This window comes from Pelodiscus sinensis, chromosome 3 (assembly GCF_052426305.1).
Source record: "Pelodiscus sinensis isolate ZL-2025 chromosome 3, ASM5242630v1, whole genome shotgun sequence".
In the NCBI taxonomy this organism is placed as follows: domain Eukaryota; kingdom Metazoa; phylum Chordata; order Testudines; family Trionychidae; genus Pelodiscus; species Pelodiscus sinensis.
This window is the reverse complement of record NC_143054.1, coordinates 78,737,914-78,745,800: the sequence shown is the minus strand read 5'-3', so window position 1 is coordinate 78,745,800 and position 7,887 is coordinate 78,737,914. Positions and strand designations below refer to the sequence as shown.

The following is a 7,887-nucleotide window of genomic DNA, read 5'->3' as shown; positions in this document are numbered from 1 at the left end:
ATCACTTCTAAAGTTACACCAGTGTGAAATCAGTGTAAGCACGACCACAATCAAACCCATCACTTGTACTCATGGGGGTATTCACGTGAATAACCCTTATACCCGATAAGTAGTACATTTTGGCTTGTAATAAATGGATGCAAGTATGTGAAGTGGGCATCTGGGAGCTTTGCAACAGTTTTAAACCACAAAACAGCTCCCTCACTAGCATCATGTGATCTAGCACCAACAAGGCAGTGGAGCATGATGAAATTAGGATAATTATTTATTGTATTTTTTTAGCACAACTGTGCTCAGTGCTGTGCAAAACAAATGAGGACATGATTTCTTCTTGAAAGTGTTTACAATTGAAATGCCATGAAAAGCAGCTCCCTTATCCTGAAAAAGTACCCTGTTCTGCAGATCCAAACCCCAATATTTTCATGGACTGTGAATATAGCTGTCTATGACTCTCTCTAGTATTGTACATCTATTCGCCATGCTCTAGATGTGTGCATGCATGTGCACATGTGTGCATAAAGCTGTTCCTATGCACGTCGCCCCATTAGCTAAAATATCTGCAGTTCCAAAATACTGATCTCTATTTTAATTTCCAAAAGTCAAGCAGCTCATCCTTCAGGTTTGTGGTATCGTCTAAGCTCAATATTGGGCCACACTGCCGCATGATCGGGACAAAGAGATGGTGATACAGTCTGGTTTCTATGACAACAGAGGAGGGGTAGTTAAAACAGAAATGTTGCAAACACCCATTCTGATCATCATAATATAATTAATGTTATTGCAGGAAACATTAGTATTTAAAAAGCGAAAGTGCCATTGCCTCTCAATGTGTGTGGCTTTTAAATAAATAAATAAATAAATAAATGTCTCTTCCCTCCCACCCCCAACCCCAACTTCCTTAGTTTAGCTGCTAAGAGAAAGGAAACAACACACAGGCCTCATTTTCTGTGTGTAAAATGTGTGTGTTCTTTAAAAGGCAGTGGTTGGCTGGTTTTCCGGACATGATGTGGTTGAAGCTGTCATCGTAATGGAAATTCATTGCTGTAGCTATGGTAAATCGAGTTTTCTGCCTGTGCTGAATGCATTAGTCTAATGAGATGTTTGCAGCTGGAGAGCTGAGCTGCTGGAGACTTACAGTGTGCTAACAGACAGGGAGAAGATGGCTTTTGCAATAGTCTGTGTGCATGTGCTGAAAGTCATATGCCCATTAGGTCGAAATACCTGGTCTCTGTAAAGACACTAATCAGTGTTGTAACATAAGCAATAGGTAAGGGCAATGCATGCTTCTTCTTCTTCATCTGTGCTTGTTTGTGTTGTTGAGCCCTGTTTTAAACAGCTGTCATTCTGTTGTATGCACTGCTATATGTTAACTTTAGCAAGCCTAAATTGCATACTGTCTGTATGTAATACATGCCTACAGTGACTCTCCTGTACAATTACTATGTACACTGCACCACACCTTAACTTAATCATGCTACTAATATTGTGTTTTCAAAAACAGTTTAATAAAGAAAGGTGCAGGATATCAGCGTATTCAGCAGGTTTTCTCTGTGTGCATGTATGTCTGCTAGTTCATGAGTGTAGCTGCTTCTCTATTTAAACTATTCCTTTGAAGATGTATAGTGTCTTCATGCTTTTTTCAAATGTAAATCAAAGTGGTTTTCTTTCCTTTCTTTGCCAGGTGTATGTCTCTTCCATTTTTAAAAGCTCCGTACCTTGAAACGTGAATAGCAGGCAGCAGTACTTACAGCAAGGATTTTTTTAATGTAGATCCTTAGGCAGTCAATCTAAAAATGATCTTTTAATACCTCCAAATCATGTATTAAGTTGGATTTAATCCTTAAGATCCCTAACAATTGCCAGAGGCAATAATGTTACATGCTGGTTTTACCTTTAAGGATTGGAGGCATCTAACTTAGAAAGGATGCAAAGGAGCACACTTTACCTAGTTGATTTGCCTTTTAAAGATAGGTTTGATTATTGGTACAACAGGAGCAAATAATTGTTTGACTGAGTAGACATACATCACCTGGGTGACGTGTGTGCCACTCGTGTGTCCCTTAACTTCACAAGGCATCATCACCTGTCCAGGCTACAAAGAGCGAATCCTTTACAGAGGGTGCAGTCCAACCTGCTCAGTGAGTAAATTAACAATTGACATGGCTGGAAGTTGTTGCTCTCTCCAGAGCTCAGAAATGAGAGGCTATGAATGCCATTTGCTTTGCTTGGGGGATTATCTACAAAGACTAATTTGTTAGAACAAAATAGCATTGGGGTTTTCAGTATGGATCAGACAAGTTCCAGGAATTCAAAGCGAATGTAGAAAGCTACAGATGGAATGCATGCTAACTTGTTTGTTTGGGGAGGGGGAAACTTTGATTTTAATTCTGTATTTTCTTTTAAGACTGTTCTGGAGACATTTTGACTAAGTATGGGTGTTTAAGGCTGCATAACACAGAGAGTAATGAAAAATAGACTTAAAAAGGGACTAGGTAGCAACATGTGGCAGATGCATAATTGTTTGTGTTCACAGGACTGTATCCTAAAACTTATCTTTGTGTTCTGATAATACTTACAACTTCTTCCGAAATGCTGTGTTGACACTCTCAGGTCAGAGCAAACATTTAGGGCCAATCATCAGGTTGTGTAAATTGGTATAACTCCATTGACTTCAACAAACCTATCTCAGTTTACACCATCTGCCCTTTAGTTCTCAATACCCAGTTTTAGAAATCTTGTTCAGACTCAGTAGCTTCCAGTTCTATCTGGCCACAGGTGACTTTTTGAAACCAAGTTCTCACACTGATTTTTCCTGTACAGTGGAAAAAAAGAAACAGATATGTAGTCAATGCAAGTTACACTTTGTGTCAGATAGAATTCCACTGGTGGATACTGTTTAACATATGCTCCTGGGGAACAGTAACAAAATCCTTCACGTCCTGGACTAGATCAGAAACTCTTGACACAAACCAATTGTTTAAGACTGTGGTGATGAGGTCTTGTCCAAAGGAGGCTGCTGAATAGATTTGCTATTTTTATAGAGATATCTGAAACAGTATAACCACAGCCCTCTTAATACAATGGTGGACACTATACAGAAAATAATTGGCATACATAGTTGATTTTTAAGTTGAAAGACCTGGCCACATCGTGAGATCCACCAGCAACTGATAATATATGAATGAATGATCATGTTGCCTATAAAGAAGGCACACCGCAGGAGACATTTTTATCAAGCATCTCCTGAGCTCTCTGTTCGCAACAAAATGTACTTGTTTCTCCTAAAAATGGGCAATACAGGGTTATAGAAGTACAACATATTTCAAATGTGTCATCCCTAGAACTTCCAAAAGCTACAATTTCATTTTGCCATATATTTTTCTTTCTCTAATGTGATACAATATTAACCTCCCTCACCAATAGATTCTAGTCTGTTTGAGCTGAAATTAGAAAGTGGGGTGTTGAATGGGGTGCATCACACAACTTGTGTACATAACACCTGAAAGGTCTGCTCACTGAAGTGCCTCTATATTTCACTCTACAACTCAGTAAAAAGAGAAGTTTCTTTGGTTTGCAGCTCTGGGACACTGATAGCATATTGACAGCTATGTATGGGGCAGCAGACCGGGGCTATATAGGCAAGAGAGCAGTTTAGCTCTCAAAAGAGCATATGCCCAACAAAATGAAATGGCAAGACCCCAAAGCATAGCCCCTTGCTACGTATTCTTTTTCCAATGACAAGATTTTTTTTTCATTTAATGTTCTGTAGTGGAGCCTTTGCTGCTGCAGTACAGCTTTGTTCTCCTCTTCACACCCTAACTCTGTGGCACTGCCTCTTCACTGCGTGTTTCAATGCATCTCAACAATGAGACAGCAGGAGGACTGATGCTGGGGCGAGAGTTGACGAGTGACAAGACTTCCAGCTGTTAAAGCGTGCTATTCTGTCACACATAATAACATCACAGTTTCGAGGCAGCGAGGAGAAAAACAGGATGCCCTGGCAGCATTCCGATACTCAGGCACCTGGGTCTTTATGCAAACCTGGAGCCTAACTCTGCAACGCTTTATTTACCTCAGCCATGTCTTTGGGTCCAGGGTCTCTGTAAGGTGCAATCCTGTGCTGAGTTGCACCCCGCAAGTGCCTCTCTGAGTCCTCCAACAGACTGCTGGAGTGCACCTCAGCTTGCAGCCCCGCAGGGGGCACTCTACTGCACATGCAGGAAATAGCCATAGTTCTGCCCTCTTACCCTCCCCACATGCTTTGGGATGCTCGATGCCACTAGGAGAGAGCAATGACTGGGAGGGAGTGTGGGACGGAAAGGTCCCTGGGCTCACCCCTGAAATGGGAGCCTGGCATTTGGACAGTGCTATTGTTCAAATATCTAAGGCACACCCACACCGGGGCAAATCCTGGCCAGTTGACCCACCGGCTGTTTCATTGCAGTGTGGACAATCTGGCTTGGGCTGGAGTTTGAGCTTTGAGGCCTTTCCCCCTCAAAAGTTCCTAGAGTCCAGGCTCCAGACCGAGCCTGAAGAGCTACACCTCAACAAAACATCCCTTAGTCTGAGCCCTGTGAGCCAGTCAAGGGTGTCTAATTGCAGTGTTGACATCCCCTAAATCTCACTGTAGCATCAGGCTCCAGACGGGAAGTGGCTCAAGATTCCAATGGTAAAAAGCGAGAGACATACCCTATTACTTCAGCTATTTATTTCTATTTTTTTTGTCCTTGCACAGAAAGCCAATATCTTCCCAGTAAGGACTAAGTTGGAACCCTTCCCTGTTAAAGAAGGCTCTTGCTCCACTCCAGCTAGCTAGCAGAGTTCTGTTGTTATTCCCTATACATCCAAAACATGAACATGGCATTTTACAAATCAGTGAGGGGGAGACATTCAAACAGCTGGCAGCTAAGACAAATGAGGCAAATAAAAACAAAACTCATGGACACAAGCCTGGTCAGGCAGGGGGCTGGTGGGATGTGTCAAGAAACTGGTAAGAGAGAATGTTTGGAAGAAAGTGTGGTGAGGATTAAATTTTGCTAACTATTATTTAAATTTCTAAAGTGGGTTTTTAAAATTGCTTTCAATCACATCCAAACTACAGATTGTTGATGAAGATTTAGCACTACCTGAAGGAAATAGTATAAAAGCGGATAGAACAGAGTTGCCCAAACACTCACTAGATGAGTAATTACGTTACACCGAAGAATGGATGTGTGAGTTCTGAGTCCACCATTCTGCCCTCCCACTGATTTTTCCTCATATAGGAGACTCTAAACAACAATGAAAGCCTCTTCCTCTCATATATTTTTCACAGGGAGGTTCTTTTTGCTGGTGGGAAGGAAAAGTTTCCTGTTTGCCCCTCCAATTCTTTCCCTCTCACTCCATGGCATCTTTCTGATGCTCCTGAGCACTCCAAAGACCTGTCTCTACTGAGGTAAACTTTGCTTCTGAAACCCCTTCCTGCTTCTTTAGGCAGATGTCGGTCTGTCTACGTCAAAAGGTAGCTGGCAAAAAAAGAAGTCATTAGCTCTTTACCAAATGCATACATGGATCATAATGAATATTAATTAGTAACTGGAAAATACATCACAGGCATAAGAATTCCAGGTAACTAGGCAGTCCCTTCTTAAAACTTATTATTGCAATTAGTTGGTCTTGACTGCAGTTTGCAAGGCTCAAATCCAGCAGGGGCTGACGAAACCCTGAAAGAAGCTTGGTATTCCCTGTTAGAGATTATTTAAATATCAAAGGCCAGATCCTGAGCTGTGCTGCCAGTATATTTGGCCCAGTTAAGGGGAGTTTGGTGTAGGGAGAGGAAAGTGCCTTTCTAAGGGTACGTCTAAATCACAACACTATTTCAAAATACCTACTGGCATGTCTACGCAGCAGGCACTTATTTCAAAATAGTGTCAAAATACTGTCAAGCTGGAGGACTTCTAATTCCGACTCTTGTAACCCTCATTGTACGAGGAATAAGGGAAGTCAAAGAGTGCTCTATTTCAAAATAAGTGCTGTGTAGACACTCCCTATTTTGAAATAAGCTATTTCAAAATAAGATCCTCAACTGAGGTAGCTCAATTTGTGTCACTTATTTCAAGTTAAGCCCTGCAGTGTAGATGCACCATTAGTCTCTTTTCCGTGCTACCGACTCCAGGCTGGTGTATCTTAGAGCATCTGAAATTAGTGCTGCTCAAAGTGACATTGGTTGCCATGGATCCAGAGAGATTGCAAAGCTGGATCAAATGGAGCGACATGTTTTTCACCTCCCTTCCCCAACACAACTGTGATGTGGAAGGGGTAGGAGCAGCTTATTGCCCTCAACAAAGGAAATCCTGCCCCCCACCTACCAGGGCAACTTTTCAATCACTTCAAGGTGCTGGGGCAGAGCAACACTGCCAGGGCTAGGGTCAACAACCTGCCCCTTGTTTCTCCAGCTTTTTGAATGTCCCATGGCACATGCATATTTGCACTGTCTTACCTTTAGACTACCTGGTTAATGAATGCTTTAGGGAAAAACACATTTTGGTTCCAGCCTACAACTACCGTCCTCCCTTAACTCTGCTCACACAAGTATGCCCAGTGGCATTTCAGTGAGACTGCTCACATGCATAAAGTTAAACCCTGAAGCATCTGAACTTTAAACTATTTTAAATCCTAGCATTGAATTCATCTTGTGCAGAGGCATTGCACATAGCCCCATATGTACATTTACATACGTTGTACTCTTCTCAATCTATTGCATCATGTCTTGGCATTTCCTTTTGGTACTAGACTTAAGGTGAACAGGTGTCTACAGAAAATATGTACGTCTGGGTATGATCTACACAGATGGTTAAGACAAGGTGGTATTTTAACTTAGCTGAGCTGCACGGCAAAAATGTAATGGATGTACCCGTGTTGCTTTACTCAACACAATTTAAGCTACGCTGATATGCAGCACAGGATGCCACCATGGGTGCCCTCATTTCTGATCTCAGGCAAGACACATTGTTTGTTAAAAAAAAAAATCAGCTGTTTTCCTCTTAGAATTGCTGCTCGGGTGTGAATGGTAAACTAGTGGGAGTACTTTCTGCTGAGGGAGACCCTGTTACTCTAAGAACTGCAGTGGCAGAGGTGCTCTGTTTGTCCATTGCGCACATACGTTTTCCCGACACTCGCCTGACTCTCTATTACTGCCTGTGCATAGATGGTTGGCACAGAGCGATGCAGGGTGACACCTGTGAGGTGTGGGCAGGGTCAGGCACTCTTTGTCCCCAAGACATGTTACTGTTAAACTCTCTGTGATTTTAGCAGCTGCCTTTGTCATGTAGTTTCACAGTTGCATTGGGCCCGATGTGCAAAGGTGGATGGCTATGCAACCGGGAGCTTACACTCTGCACCAGAGATGCAGTAAGATCTTGGGTAAGCTCAGACTGTAACCAGGGCTTTTAATTCTGCCCACAGAGGTTTCATTCTAGCAACACAGTTTGTTAATGAGGATATTCTCCGGCTATTTGTGTGTGGTGCAGTTGATGAAAGAGCGAGAAAAACAAAGGCTTTGCCAATCAGGCGATTGCTCCATCTGCAGTGGCTGGTACCTGATGCCTCTGGGCGGGGCACATCTCTAACACTGCATCTAGCCAGGAGAAGCATTTTTACAGTGTTTCTAAATGCCTCTGGGAAAGGCTGCACTGATTGAACTTCCCCTGCAGAGCGAGACAAGGAAGAGCTCCCTCGTGCTGTAGCATATGTTTCTTTTGGCTTTTGAAAAGTGGAGGTGTTTTAGCAAGGCAGGTCCCAGGAGGGGAATGCCTCCCTGATATTTCCACTTAAAAGATCAGGTTGGCTTGGCAACAATAGTTTTCAAGAGGGGCTTCATGCTGCACTCCCACTCCACTCCCCAACTCT

General features: G+C 42.6%; 1 protein-coding gene across 2 annotated transcripts in view; it reads left to right on the top strand.

The window, feature by feature from the left end:
* Window positions 1-1,071: 1,071 nt before the first annotated feature.
* SCML4 (Scm polycomb group protein like 4) overlaps window positions 1,072-7,887 on the top strand; it is a 132,512-nt gene continuing 125,696 nt past the window's right edge. Inside the window, exon 1 of one of the 2 annotated variants that reach the window (XM_075923965.2) lies at window positions 1,072-1,267. The gene's annotated coding sequence lies outside the window, so the exon portion shown is untranslated. Of the gene's footprint in view, window positions 1,268-1,287; window positions 2,139-7,887 lie in introns of those variants that run through there. The other variant, XM_075923966.2, reaches the window with a different exon arrangement.